Here is a 14,514-nt window from a genome sequence, read left to right as displayed (position 1 = left end):
TTTCCCCCCTTTGGAGCTAGAATTTTCCAAAAGCCTTTCTTAGTGTGCTCCTACACTATGATGGATACTTGAGTCCAAATTTCATCTTTTACCGTTTGGGCTGTGCGTTGATCACCAATTAGTCAGGACAAACTGTTTTATATATAACGCAACGTTTTAAGATAGACTATGTGCAAAAAAGGGGAATAATTCTAAATTCACATTTGAGTCTTTTCGTGCCATATTGAGTCAATACGGTCACGCACAAACTCGGAATATGAAACACGGCACCCGTGTCAAAAAGCACTGACAATTCTCATCTCAATTTGCTAGAGTAAAACTTTCGATAGTTGAAGCCACCGATACCATCAAAATATCGAAGTTTGAATGCAATAAGCAGAATATTTAAATAACAAAATCTAATTATTTATTGACATCAATAAGAACAAATCATATACATACATACATCTGCCCGCAATGCGAAGCAGAATATGCGTAGCTCCGTTATTCGGTTTTTGCTTTACTATCGCTTACGCAGTCGTTGCCTAGTGACGGTAACTGTAAACTTTTGGCGTTTTGCCTTTGCAATTAACATTAAATGGTCACAACGAAAGAAGAAGAGCGAGCCAATGACTTGCAGTTGTTGTTGTTTTTAGAGCATTATTTTTTTTACAATCAAACAACTGTGTTCGATTGCCCAATGTATACATTAATGCGAATGTACATACATGCTATATTCATACAAAGGCATACATACATACATATGTATGTTTCTCTTTACTTTTTCAACCGTACGTAGAGAACCGCACACATAGACACGAACTGTTGCTTGTTGTATGTGATGTCCCCAACTATTTGATATTTGTTGTTGCTGCATAAAGTTATTAATGCCAAATGCACTAAACAAAGAAAAAATTACTTTTAAAAATGTTATATAATTTTCAATTAATTAACATTTCTTGCTGTGTCAGTGCAAGACGAATGTACATACATACATATGTAGATACATATGTACACACATAGATGTGCACATATGTATGGACATTCACACATTAGTGTCTCACATTTTGCTTTGGCTATTTCAATGTTTGTATGTGTGTATGTATACTTAGTTGTCCCCAACTGTTTGATATTTTGTATTGTTTGTTCTGCATGCTTTTGTAAAATGCATATTTTGAAAATCCATGAATGCAAAGTTGTAGATTTAGTTACGTAGATTACATTACCCAAATTTTAAATCGATCGGACTAAATTTATAACACAAACTTTTCATTTGAAATAGTGAATAAATATTAAAACCCAAATAATTCAAGCTCCAACACAAATCTAAGTATGCAGTTTTGTTTGTATTCTTTAATTGATTTTAGAAACTAAGTTTTAAGTCGATCGGTTGAAAAATGCGGATTTTTCAAACAAACTTTGGAGCTACATTTCCCCCCTTTGGAGCTCGAATTTTCCAAAATCCCTTCTTAGTGCGCATCTACACCATGATAGGATACTTGAGCCCAAATTTCAGCATCCTAGCTTTTACCGTTTGGGCTGTGGGCTGTTGACGCGGTTTCCTTTTGTGCCCCAATATTTTTTTTACAGGACAACTCCCATATTTTGGGCCCCAAAAAAAATATCAAACAAGTAAAAAAGCTAAAGTCGGGTGTCCCGACTTTGAAATACTCTGAACATATGTTTACAATAATTATAGAAAATAAAAAAATTAAGAAAATAAATAAAAAATTTGATCGATTTTACCTCTCTCGGTATTTGAACTCACGTAAAGGGTGTATAATTGAACATTTACATAGCAATTGCGTCTGTGTGAGTGTATGTATGCCTATGCGCATCTATTCGTGTCTGTGTAAGCATTTTCGCAGTCAACCAAACAGCAACATCAACAACAGCCGCGGGCAGCGCTTGAGCTGCGCTGCATCAGCAAATATATTTATGGCTATAACTTCTTGTTAAATCGGTCTATCATAATGAAATTTGGCATACGGACACATAATAACCAACTGGGGGTATTTCCAAAATTTTAGTTCGAAATTCCAAGAATTACGAGAGTGAGAGAAAATCGCGATTTGCTTTGGAGAGGGGGGCGGGAGGGAAATTCCAAAATACACATTTGCGGGCAGCGCTTGATGACTTTGCTTTTACAAATCAACAATAGACAAATCATTCAGCTACTAATCATAAACCCATCGCCAAAGGGAACAACCCGTTTAATAAGTCTTGTACTAGAAAACTTAAGGTAAAAACAGGGGCTTGCTGCTGAAGAAGTAATTCAAAACGTGGTTGACAGCTTTTTTCCAATTCAAGTTCTCGAAGACCGTTTTTTTTGCGTTCGCTTTGGCGATCTCATTCCTTCTGGGGCAGCATTTGTTAAGCATATTTAAATTTTAAAAACAATAAATCGGTTCAATATGCCGGATCAATTCCAATAGTGATATCTGAAAAAAACAGTTCGGGTATTAGGGGCAAAAGTTGAAAGTGGACTGTTTTACTATACATTTAACTAAGCCGGCAGGATCCCGCACATCGGCCGCAATCTGAGCAGAAGTATTTTTTAGTCCAGCCTTATTCCGACGAGTTTTACGTTTTTTATTAATATATCCTAATTGGATATTCCTGTAGTTAGGATTGTTGTATGTGTATACTTTTCCTATAACTAGGGGGACATCACGGTTCCGCAATTGCATTTTTTAAGCAAATTTTTTATCTTTATTCCAGAATTTCTTGTGTATATTCATTTATAGGAAGTGTTTCGAAGTGTGACTTATCGAGAAATGAATTGTGATTCGATTGGAATGTTCATCATATACCCCCAAATAGGTGGGGACTTCCCCAAAGCACTGTACAGCAATTTGCGATCACTTGAAAATTTTAAAAACATCGTGAATATATCAAAGGCCAAACTAACCCTTTTAAAAACGATAGAAAATTTGGGGTAAGAACAGCATGACCAACACTATGTATAAATGTATAAATAGAATAAATAGAATCGGCCAAAATTTCCAAGTTTTTGTTCCATTTTGAGGTCGTATTTTTGGTCTATTTACAAATATTGTAATCTAATCAAGAAGTCACTTTTTCCAAATGTGTCACTGACATCATGATTTACTCACATATCATTTAATATATGTATATGGGTGGTATGAGCGTATAACCACGCCCACTTTTTAAAAATAGTTTATTGTTTGAAGCCTACTGTTTAAAATATAGACCTTGCTATAACTAACACTATAGGACCTAGGGATATTAAATTTAAAGTCCAAGATGCCTTATGTGAATACGCAGAAAATGTGTTTTTTAGAATTTCCCTACCTCCCCCCCTCTCCAATGCAAATCGCGATTACCTCTAACTCCCGTAATTCTTGGAATTTCTAACTAAAATTTTGCAAATACCTCCAGTTAGTTATTATGTGTCCGTATGCCAAGTTTCATCATAATAGGTCTTTAACAAGAAGTTATAGCCATAAATATATTTGACTAGCAGGTATTGCCCGTCTTAACCCGGCTCAATATAATGTTTCCAATTGTATTTATTTTGTGTGTGCATAACCTACCCATATGCTTCCGCATTATAAGTTACCAGTAGGAAGGCATTTAAGGTATATAAATGAACATTTTCTGTTCTTGACAAAAAATTATTCAGTAGTCCGTTACATTTTTGTTCTTGCCAAACTATTTGGTTAAACGAACATGACCACTATAACTAATATTTTTTAAAGCTCGTTTTCCCCCCTTTGGAGCTAGAATTTTCCAAAAGCCTTTCTTAGTGTGCTCCTACACTATGATGGATACTTGAGTCCAAATTTCATCTTTTACCGTTTGGGCTGTGCGTTGATCACCAATTAGTCAGGACAAACTGTTTTATATATAACGCAACGTTTTAAGATAGACTATGTGCAAAAAAGGGGAATAATTCTAAATTCACATTTGAGTCTTTTCGTGCCATATTGAGTCAATACGGTCACGCACAAACTCGGAATATGAAACACGGCACCCGTGTCAAAAAGCACTGACAATTCTCATCTCAATTTGCTAGAGTAAAACTTTCGATAGTTGAAGCCACCGATACCATCAAAATATCGAAGTTTGAATGCAATAAGCAGAATATTTAAATAACAAAATCTAATTATTTATTGACATCAATAAGAACAAATCATATACATACATACATCTGCCCGCAATGCGAAGCAGAATATGCGTAGCTCCGTTATTCGGTTTTTGCTTTACTATCGCTTACGCAGTCGTTGCCTAGTGACGGTAACTGTAAACTTTTGGCGTTTTGCCTTTGCAATTAACATTACTTTTTCAACCGTACGTAGAGAACCGCACACATAGACACGAACTGTTGCTTGTTGTGTGTGTGAGTGTGTGTATGTGATGTCCCCAACTATTTGATATTTGTTGTTGCTGCATAAAGTTATTAATGCCAAATGCACTAAACAAAGAAAAAATTACTTTTAAAAATGTTATATAATTTTCAATTAATTAACATTTCTTGCTGTGTCAGTGCAAGACGAATGTACATACATACATATGTAGATACATATGTACACATATAGATGTGCACATATGTATGGACATTCACACATTAGTGTCTCACATTTTGCTTTGGCTATTTCAATGTTTGTATGTGTGTATGTATACTTAGTTGTCCCCAACTGTTTGATATTTTGTATTGTTTAGTTCTGCATGCTTTTGTAAAATGCATATTTTGAAAATCCATGAATGCAAAGTTGTAGATTTAGTTACGTAGATTACATTACCCAAATTTTAAATCGATCGGACTAAATTTATAACACAAACTTTTCATTTGAAATAGTGAATAAATATTAAAACCCAAATAATTCAAGCTCCAACACAAATCTAAGTATGCAGTTTTGTTTGTATTCTTTAATTGATTTTAGAAACTAAGTTTTAAGTCGATCGGTTGAAAAATGCGGATTTTTCAAACAAACTTTGGAGCTACATTTCCCCCCTTTGGAGCTCGAATTTTCCAAAATCCCTTCTTAGTGCGCATCTACACCATGATAGGATACTTGAGCCCAAATTTCAGCATCCTAGCTTTTACCGTTTGGGCTGTGGGCTGTTGACGCGGTTTCCTTTTGTGCCCCAATATTTTTTTTACAGGACAACTCCCATATTTTGGGCCCCAAAAAAAATATCAAACAAGTAAAAAAGCTAAAGTCGGGTGTCCCGACTTTGAAATACTCTGAACATATGTTTACAATAATTATAGAAAATAAAAAAATTAAGAAAATAAATAAAAAATTTGATCGATTTTACCTCTCTCGGTATTTGAACTCACGTAAAGGGTGTATAATTGAACATTTACATAGCAATTGCGTCTGTGTGAGTGTATGTATGCCTATGCGCATCTATTCGTGTCTGTGTAAGCATTTTCGCAGTCAACCAAACAGCAACATCAACAACAGCCGCGGGCAGCGCTTGAGCTGCGCTGCATCAGCAAATATATTTATGGCTATAACTTCTTGTTAAATCGGTCTATCATAATGAAATTTGGCATACGGACACATAATAACCAACTGGGGGTATTTCCAAAATTTTAGTTCGAAATTCCAAGAATTACGAGAGTGAGAGAAAATCGCGATTTGCTTTGGAGAGGGGGGCGGGAGGGAAATTCCAAAATACACATTTGCGGGCAGCGCTTGATGACTTTGCTTTTACAAATCAACAATAGACAAATCATTCAGCTACTAATCATAAACCCATCGCCAAAGGGAACAACCCGTTTAATAAGTCTTGTACTAGAAAACTTAAGGTAAAAACAGGGGCTTGCTGCTGAAGAAGTAATTCAAAACGTGGTTGACAGCTTTTTTCCAATTCAAGTTCTCGAAGACCGTTTTTTTTGCGTTCGCTTTGGCGATCTCATTCCTTCTGGGGCAGCATTTGTTAAGCATATTTAAATTTTAAAAACAATAAATCGGTTCAATATGCCGGATCAATTCCAATAGTGATATCTGAAAAAAACAGTTCGGGTATTAGGGGCAAAAGTTGAAAGTGGACTGTTTTACTATACATTTAACTAAGCCGGCAGGATCCCGCACATCGGCCGCAATCTGAGCAGAAGTATTTTTTAGTCCAGCCTTATTCCGACGAGTTTTACGTTTTTTATTAATATATCCTAATTGGATATTCCTGTAGTTAGGATTGTTGTATGTGTATACTTTTCCTATAACTAGGGGGACATCACGGTTCCGCAATTGCATTTTTTAAGCAAATTTTTTATCTTTATTCCAGAATTTCTTGTGTATATTCATTTATAGGAAGTGTTTCGAAGTGTGACTTATCGAGAAATGAATTGTGATTCGATTGGAATGTTCATCATATACCCCCAAATAGGTGGGGACTTCCCCAAAGCACTGTACAGCAATTTGCGATCACTTGAAAATTTTAAAAACATCGTGAATATATCAAAGGCCAAACTAACCCTTTTAAAAACGATAGAAAATTTGGGGTAAGAACAGCATGACCAACACTATGTATAAATGTATAAATAGAATAAATAGAATCGGCCAAAATTTCCAAGTTTTTGTTCCATTTTGAGGTCGTATTTTTGGTCTATTTACAAATATTGTAATCTAATCAAGAAGTCACTTTTTCCAAATGTGTCACTGACATCATGATTTACTCACATATCATTTAATATATGTATATGGGTGGTATGAGCGTATAACCACGCCCACTTTTTAAAAATAGTTTATTGTTTGAAGCCTACTGTTTAAAATATAGACCTTGCTATAACTAACACTATAGGACCTAGGGATATTAAATTTAAAGTCCAAGATGCCTTATGTGAATACGCAGAAAATGTGTTTTTTAGAATTTCCCTACCTTCCCCCCCTCTCCAATGCAAATCGCGATTACCTCTAACTCCCGTAATTCTTGGAATTTCTAACTAAAATTTTGCAAATACCTCCAGTTAGTTATTATGTGTCCGTATGCCAAGTTTCATCATAATAGGTCTTTAACAAGAAGTTATAGCCATAAATATATTTGACTAGCAGGTATTGCCCGTCTTAACCCGGCTCAATATAATGTTTCCAATTGTATTTATTTTGTGTGTGCATAACCTACCCATATGCTTCCGCATTATAAGTTACCAGTAGGAAGGCATTTAAGGTATATAAATGAACATTTTCTGTTCTTGACAAAAAATTATTCAGTAGTCCGTTACATTTTTGTTCTTGCCAAACTATTTGGTTAAACGAACATGACCACTATAACTAATATTTTTTAAAGCTCGTTTTCCCCCCCTTTGGAGCTAGAATTTTCCAAAAGCCTTTCTTAGTGTGCTCCTACACTATGATGGATACTTGAGTCCAAATTTCATCTTTTACCGTTTGGGCTGTGCGTTGATCACCAATTAGTCAGGACAAACTGTTTTATATATAACGCAACGTTTTAAGATAGACTATGTGCAAAAAAGGGGAATAATTCTAAATTCACATTTGAGTCTTTTCGTGCCATATTGAGTCAATACGGTCACGCACAAACTCGGAATATGAAACACGGCACCCGTGTCAAAAAGCACTGACAATTCTCATCTCAATTTGCTAGAGTAAAACTTTCGATAGTTGAAGCCACCGATACCATCAAAATATCGAAGTTTGAATGCAATAAGCAGAATATTTAAATAACAAAATCTAATTATTTATTGACATCAATAAGAACAAATCATATACATACATACATCTGCCCGCAATGCGAAGCAGAATATGCGTAGCTCCGTTATTCGGTTTTTGCTTTACTATCGCTTACGCAGTCGTTGCCTAGTGACGGTAACTGTAAACTTTTGGCGTTTTGCCTTTGCAATTAACATTACTTTTTCAACCGTACGTAGAGAACCGCACACATAGACACGAACTGTTGCTTGTTGTGTGTGTGAGTGTGTGTATGTGATGTCCCCAACTATTTGATATTTGTTGTTGCTGCATAAAGTTATTAATGCCAAATGCACTAAACAAAGAAAAAATTACTTTTAAAAATGTTATATAATTTTCAATTAATTAACATTTCTTGCTGTGTCAGTGCAAGACGAATGTACATACATACATATGTAGATACATATGTACACATATAGATGTGCACATATGTATGGACATTCACACATTAGTGTCTCACATTTTGCTTTGGCTATTTCAATGTTTGTATGTGTGTATGTATACTTAGTTGTCCCCAACTGTTTGATATTTTGTATTGTTTATTCTGCATGCTTTTGTAAAATGCATATTTTGAAAATCCATGAATGCAAAGTTGTAGATTTAGTTACGTAGATTACATTACCCAAATTTTAAATCGATCGGACTAAATTTATAACACAAACTTTTCATTTGAAATAGTGAATAAATATTAAAACCCAAATAATTCAAGCTCCAACACAAATCTAAGTATGCAGTTTTGTTTGTATTCTTTAATTGATTTTAGAAACTAAGTTTTAAGTCGATCGGTTGAAAAATGCGGATTTTTCAAACAAACTTTGGAGCTACATTTCCCCCCTTTGGAGCTCGAATTTTCCAAAATCCCTTCTTAGTGCGCATCTACACCATGATAGGATACTTGAGCCCAAATTTCAGCATCCTAGCTTTTACCGTTTGGGCTGTGGGCTGTTGACGCGGTTTCCTTTTGTGCCCCAATATTTTTTTTACAGGACAACTCCCATATTTTGGGCCCCAAAAAAAATATCAAACAAGTAAAAAAGCTAAAGTCGGGTGTCCCGACTTTGAAATACTCTGAACATATGTTTACAATAATTATAGAAAATAAAAAAATTAAGAAAATAAATAAAAAATTTGATCGATTTTACCTCTCTCGGTATTTGAACTCACGTAAAGGGTGTATAATTGAACATTTACATAGCAATTGCGTCTGTGTGAGTGTATGTATGCCTATGCGCATCTATTCGTGTCTGTGTAAGCATTTTCGCAGTCAACCAAACAGCAACATCAACAACAGCCGCGGGCAGCGCTTGAGCTGCGCTGCATCAGCAAATATATTTATGGCTATAACTTCTTGTTAAATCGGTCTATCATAATGAAATTTGGCATACGGACACATAATAACCAACTGGGGGTATTTCCAAAATTTTAGTTCGAAATTCCAAGAATTACGAGAGTGAGAGAAAATCGCGATTTGCTTTGGAGAGGGGGGCGGGAGGGAAATTCCAAAATACACATTTGCGGGCAGCGCTTGATGACTTTGCTTTTACAAATCAACAATAGACAAATCATTCAGCTACTAATCATAAACCCATCGCCAAAGGGAACAACCCGTTTAATAAGTCTTGTACTAGAAAACTTAAGGTAAAAACAGGGGCTTGCTGCTGAAGAAGTAATTCAAAACGTGGTTGACAGCTTTTTTCCAATTCAAGTTCTCGAAGACCGTTTTTTTGCGTTCGCTTTGGCGATCTCATTCCTTCTGGGGCAGCATTTGTTAAGCATATTTAAATTTTAAAAACAATAAATCGGTTCAATATGCCGGATCAATTCCAATAGTGATATCTGAAAAAAACAGTTCGGGTATTAGGGGCAAAAGTTGAAAGTGGACTGTTTTACTATACATTTAACTAAGCCGGCAGGATCCCGCACATCGGCCGCAATCTGAGCAGAAGTATTTTTTAGTCCAGCCTTATTCCGACGAGTTTTACGTTTTTTATTAATATATCCTAATTGGATATTCCTGTAGTTAGGATTGTTGTATGTGTATACTTTTCCTATAACTAGGGGGACATCACGGTTCCGCAATTGCATTTTTTAAGCAAATTTTTTATCTTTATTCCAGAATTTCTTGTGTATATTCATTTATAGGAAGTGTTTCGAAGTGTGACTTATCGAGAAATGAATTGTGATTCGATTGGAATGTTCATCATATACCCCCAAATAGGTGGGGACTTCCCCAAAGCACTGTACAGCAATTTGCGATCACTTGAAAATTTTAAAAACATCGTGAATATATCAAAGGCCAAACTAACCCTTTTAAAAACGATAGAAAATTTGGGGTAAGAACAGCATGACCAACACTATGTATAAATGTATAAATAGAATAAATAGAATCGGCCAAAATTTCCAAGTTTTTGTTCCATTTTGAGGTCGTATTTTTGGTCTATTTACAAATATTGTAATCTAATCAAGAAGTCACTTTTTCCAAATGTGTCACTGACATCATGATTTACTCACATATCATTTAATATATGTATATGGGTGGTATGAGCGTATAACCACGCCCACTTTTTAAAAATAGTTTATTGTTTGAAGCCTACTGTTTAAAATATAGACCTTGCTATAACTAACACTATAGGACCTAGGGATATTAAATTTAAAGTCCAAGATGCCTTATGTGAATACGCAGAAAATGTGTTTTTTAGAATTTCCCTACCTTCCCCCCCTCTCCAATGCAAATCGCGATTACCTCTAACTCCCGTAATTCTTGGAATTTCTAACTAAAATTTTGCAAATACCTCCAGTTAGTTATTATGTGTCCGTATGCCAAGTTTCATCATAATAGGTCTTTAACAAGAAGTTATAGCCATAAATATATTTGACTAGCAGGTATTGCCCGTCTTAACCCGGCTCAATATAATGTTTCCAATTGTATTTATTTTGTGTGTGCATAACCTACCCATATGCTTCCGCATTATAAGTTACCAGTAGGAAGGCATTTAAGGTATATAAATGAACATTTTCTGTTCTTGACAAAAAATTATTCAGTAGTCCGTTACATTTTTGTTCTTGCCAAACTATTTGGTTAAACGAACATGACCACTATAACTAATATTTTTTAAAGCTCGTTTTCCCCCCTTTGGAGCTAGAATTTTCCAAAAGCCTTTCTTAGTGTGCTCCTACACTATGATGGATACTTGAGTCCAAATTTCATCTTTTACCGTTTGGGCTGTGCGTTGATCACCAATTAGTCAGGACAAACTGTTTTATATATAACGCAACGTTTTAAGATAGACTATGTGCAAAAAAGGGGAATAATTCTAAATTCACATTTGAGTCTTTTCGTGCCATATTGAGTCAATACGGTCACGCACAAACTCGGAATATGAAACACGGCACCCGTGTCAAAAAGCACTGACAATTCTCATCTCAATTTGCTAGAGTAAAACTTTCGATAGTTGAAGCCACCGATACCATCAAAATATCGAAGTTTGAATGCAATAAGCAGAATATTTAAATAACAAAATCTAATTATTTATTGACATCAATAAGAACAAATCATATACATACATACATCTGCCCGCAATGCGAAGCAGAATATGCGTAGCTCCGTTATTCGGTTTTTGCTTTACTATCGCTTACGCAGTCGTTGCCTAGTGACGGTAACTGTAAACTTTTGGCGTTTTGCCTTTGCAATTAACATTACTTTTTCAACCGTACGTAGAGAACCGCACACATAGACACGAACTGTTGCTTGTTGTGTGTGTGAGTGTGTGTATGTGATGTCCCCAACTATTTGATATTTGTTGTTGCTGCATAAAGTTATTAATGCCAAATGCACTAAACAAAGAAAAAATTACTTTTAAAAATGTTATATAATTTTCAATTAATTAACATTTCTTGCTGTGTCAGTGCAAGACGAATGTACATACATACATATGTAGATACATATGTACACATATAGATGTGCACATATGTATGGACATTCACACATTAGTGTCTCACATTTTGCTTTGGCTATTTCAATGTTTGTATGTGTGTATGTATACTTAGTTGTCCCCAACTGTTTGATATTTTGTATTGTTTGTTCTGCATGCTTTTGTAAAATGCATATTTTGAAAATCCATGAATGCAAAGTTGTAGATTTAGTTACGTAGATTACATTACCCAAATTTTAAATCGATCGGACTAAATTTATAACACAAACTTTTCATTTGAAATAGTGAATAAATATTAAAACCCAAATAATTCAAGCTCCAACACAAATCTAAGTATGCAGTTTTGTTTGTATTCTTTAATTGATTTTAGAAACTAAGTTTTAAGTCGATCGGTTGAAAAATGCGGATTTTTCAAACAAACTTTGGAGCTACATTTCCCCCCTTTGGAGCTCGAATTTTCCAAAATCCCTTCTTAGTGCGCATCTACACCATGATAGGATACTTGAGCCCAAATTTCAGCATCCTAGCTTTTACCGTTTGGGCTGTGGGCTGTTGACGCGGTTTCCTTTTGTGCCCCAATATTTTTTTTACAGGACAACTCCCATATTTTGGGCCCCAAAAAAAATATCAAACAAGTAAAAAAGCTAAAGTCGGGTGTCCCGACTTTGAAATACTCTGAACATATGTTTACAATAATTATAGAAAATAAAAAAATTAAGAAAATAAATAAAAAATTTGATCGATTTTACCTCTCTCGGTATTTGAACTCACGTAAAGGGTGTATAATTGAACATTTACATAGCAATTGCGTCTGTGTGAGTGTATGTATGCCTATGCGCATCTATTCGTGTCTGTGTAAGCATTTTCGCAGTCAACCAAACAGCAACATCAACAACAGCCGCGGGCAGCGCTTGAGCTGCGCTGCATCAGCAAATATATTTATGGCTATAACTTCTTGTTAAATCGGTCTATCATAATGAAATTTGGCATACGGACACATAATAACCAACTGGGGGTATTTCCAAAATTTTAGTTCGAAATTCCAAGAATTACGAGAGTGAGAGAAAATCGCGATTTGCTTTGGAGAGGGGGGCGGGAGGGAAATTCCAAAATACACATTTGCGGGCAGCGCTTGATGACTTTGCTTTTACAAATCAACAATAGACAAATCATTCAGCTACTAATCATAAACCCATCGCCAAAGGGAACAACCCGTTTAATAAGTCTTGTACTAGAAAACTTAAGGTAAAAACAGGGGCTTGCTGCTGAAGAAGTAATTCAAAACGTGGTTGACAGCTTTTTTTCCAATTCAAGTTCTCGAAGACCGTTTTTTTTGCGTTCGCTTTGGCGATCTCATTCCTTCTGGGGCAGCATTTGTTAAGCATATTTAAATTTTAAAAACAATAAATCGGTTCAATATGCCGGATCAATTCCAATAGTGATATCTGAAAAAAACAGTTCGGGTATTAGGGGCAAAAGTTGAAAGTGGACTGTTTTACTATACATTTAACTAAGCCGGCAGGATCCCGCACATCGGCCGCAATCTGAGCAGAAGTATTTTTTAGTCCAGCCTTATTCCGACGAGTTTTACGTTTTTTATTAATATATCCTAATTGGATATTCCTGTAGTTAGGATTGTTGTATGTGTATACTTTTCCTATAACTAGGGGGACATCACGGTTCCGCAATTGCATTTTTTAAGCAAATTTTTTATCTTTATTCCAGAATTTCTTGTGTATATTCATTTATAGGAAGTGTTTCGAAGTGTGACTTATCGAGAAATGAATTGTGATTCGATTGGAATGTTCATCATATACCCCCAAATAGGTGGGGACTTCCCCAAAGCACTGTACAGCAATTTGCGATCACTTGAAAATTTTAAAAACATCGTGAATATATCAAAGGCCAAACTAACCCTTTTAAAAACGATAGAAAATTTGGGGTAAGAACAGCATGACCAACACTATGTATAAATGTATAAATAGAATAAATAGAATCGGCCAAAATTTCCAAGTTTTTGTTCCATTTTGAGGTCGTATTTTTGGTCTATTTACAAATATTGTAATCTAATCAAGAAGTCACTTTTTCCAAATGTGTCACTGACATCATGATTTACTCACATATCATTTAATATATGTATATGGGTGGTATGAGCGTATAACCACGCCCACTTTTTAAAAATAGTTTATTGTTTGAAGCCTACTGTTTAAAATATAGACCTTGCTATAACTAACACTATAGGACCTAGGGATATTAAATTTAAAGTCCAAGATGCCTTATGTGAATACGCAGAAAATGTGTTTTTTAGAATTTCCCTACCTCCCCCCCTCTCCAATGCAAATCGCGATTACCTCTAACTCCCGGTAATTCTTGGAATTTCTAACAAATACCTCCAGTTAGTTATTATGTGTCCGTATGCCAAGTTTCATCATAATAGGTCTTTAACAAGAAGTTATAGCCATAAATATATTTGACTAGCAGGTATTGCCCGTCTTAACCCGGCTCAATATAATGTTTCCAATTGTATTTATTTTGTGTGTGCATAACCTACCCATATGCTTCCGCATTATAAGTTACCAGTAGGAAGGCATTTAAGGTATATAAATGAACATTTTCTGTTCTTGACAAAAAATTATTCAGTAGTCCGTTACATTTTTGTTCTTGCCAAACTATTTGGTTAAACGAACATGACCACTATAACTAATATTTTTTAAAGCTCGTTTTCCCCCCCTTTGGAGCTAGAATTTTCCAAAAGCCTTTCTTAGTGTGCTCCTACACTATGATGGATACTTGAGTCCAAATTTCATCTTTTACCGTTTGGGCTGTGCGTTGATCACCAATTAGTCAGGACAAACTGTTTTATATATAACGCAACGTTTTAAGATAGACTATGTGCAAAAAAGGGGAATAATTCTAAA

The 14,514-nt window shown here is 35.2% G+C and overlaps 4 long non-coding RNA genes across 4 annotated transcripts; all 4 read right to left on the bottom strand.

The window, feature by feature from the left end:
* Positions 1-2,148: 2,148 nt before the first annotated feature.
* LOC115630162 lies at positions 2,149-2,732 on the bottom strand. Its single transcript, XR_003996033.1, has 2 exons — positions 2,480-2,732; positions 2,149-2,420 (listed from the first exon to the last, which is right to left on the bottom strand). It is a non-coding gene; the product is annotated as an uncharacterized LOC115630162 (long non-coding RNA).
* A 2,956-nt stretch (positions 2,733-5,688) lies between these two features.
* Positions 5,689-6,272, bottom strand: LOC115630160. The gene is made up of 2 exons (XR_003996031.1): positions 6,020-6,272; positions 5,689-5,960 (listed from the first exon to the last, which is right to left on the bottom strand). It is a non-coding gene; the product is annotated as an uncharacterized LOC115630160 (long non-coding RNA).
* Positions 6,273-9,229: 2,957 nt separating this feature from the next.
* LOC115630157 lies at positions 9,230-9,809 on the bottom strand. The gene is made up of 2 exons (XR_003996028.1): positions 9,560-9,809; positions 9,230-9,500 (listed from the first exon to the last, which is right to left on the bottom strand). It is a non-coding gene; the product is annotated as an uncharacterized LOC115630157 (long non-coding RNA).
* A 3,123-nt stretch (positions 9,810-12,932) lies between these two features.
* On the bottom strand, positions 12,933-13,353 carry LOC115630176. The gene is made up of 2 exons (XR_003996046.1): positions 13,101-13,353; positions 12,933-13,041 (listed from the first exon to the last, which is right to left on the bottom strand). It is a non-coding gene; the product is annotated as an uncharacterized LOC115630176 (long non-coding RNA).
* Between the last annotated feature and the right edge of the window lie 1,161 nt (positions 13,354-14,514).

This window comes from Scaptodrosophila lebanonensis, unplaced genomic scaffold (assembly GCF_003285725.1).
Source record: "Scaptodrosophila lebanonensis strain 11010-0011.00,11010-0021.00 unplaced genomic scaffold, SlebRS2 tig00000339-arrow-arrow-pilon, whole genome shotgun sequence".
Lineage (NCBI taxonomy): Eukaryota > Metazoa > Arthropoda > Insecta > Diptera > Drosophilidae > Scaptodrosophila > Scaptodrosophila lebanonensis.
Note: the sequence above shows the minus strand (reverse complement) of the source record. Positions and strands in the feature narration are given on the sequence as shown.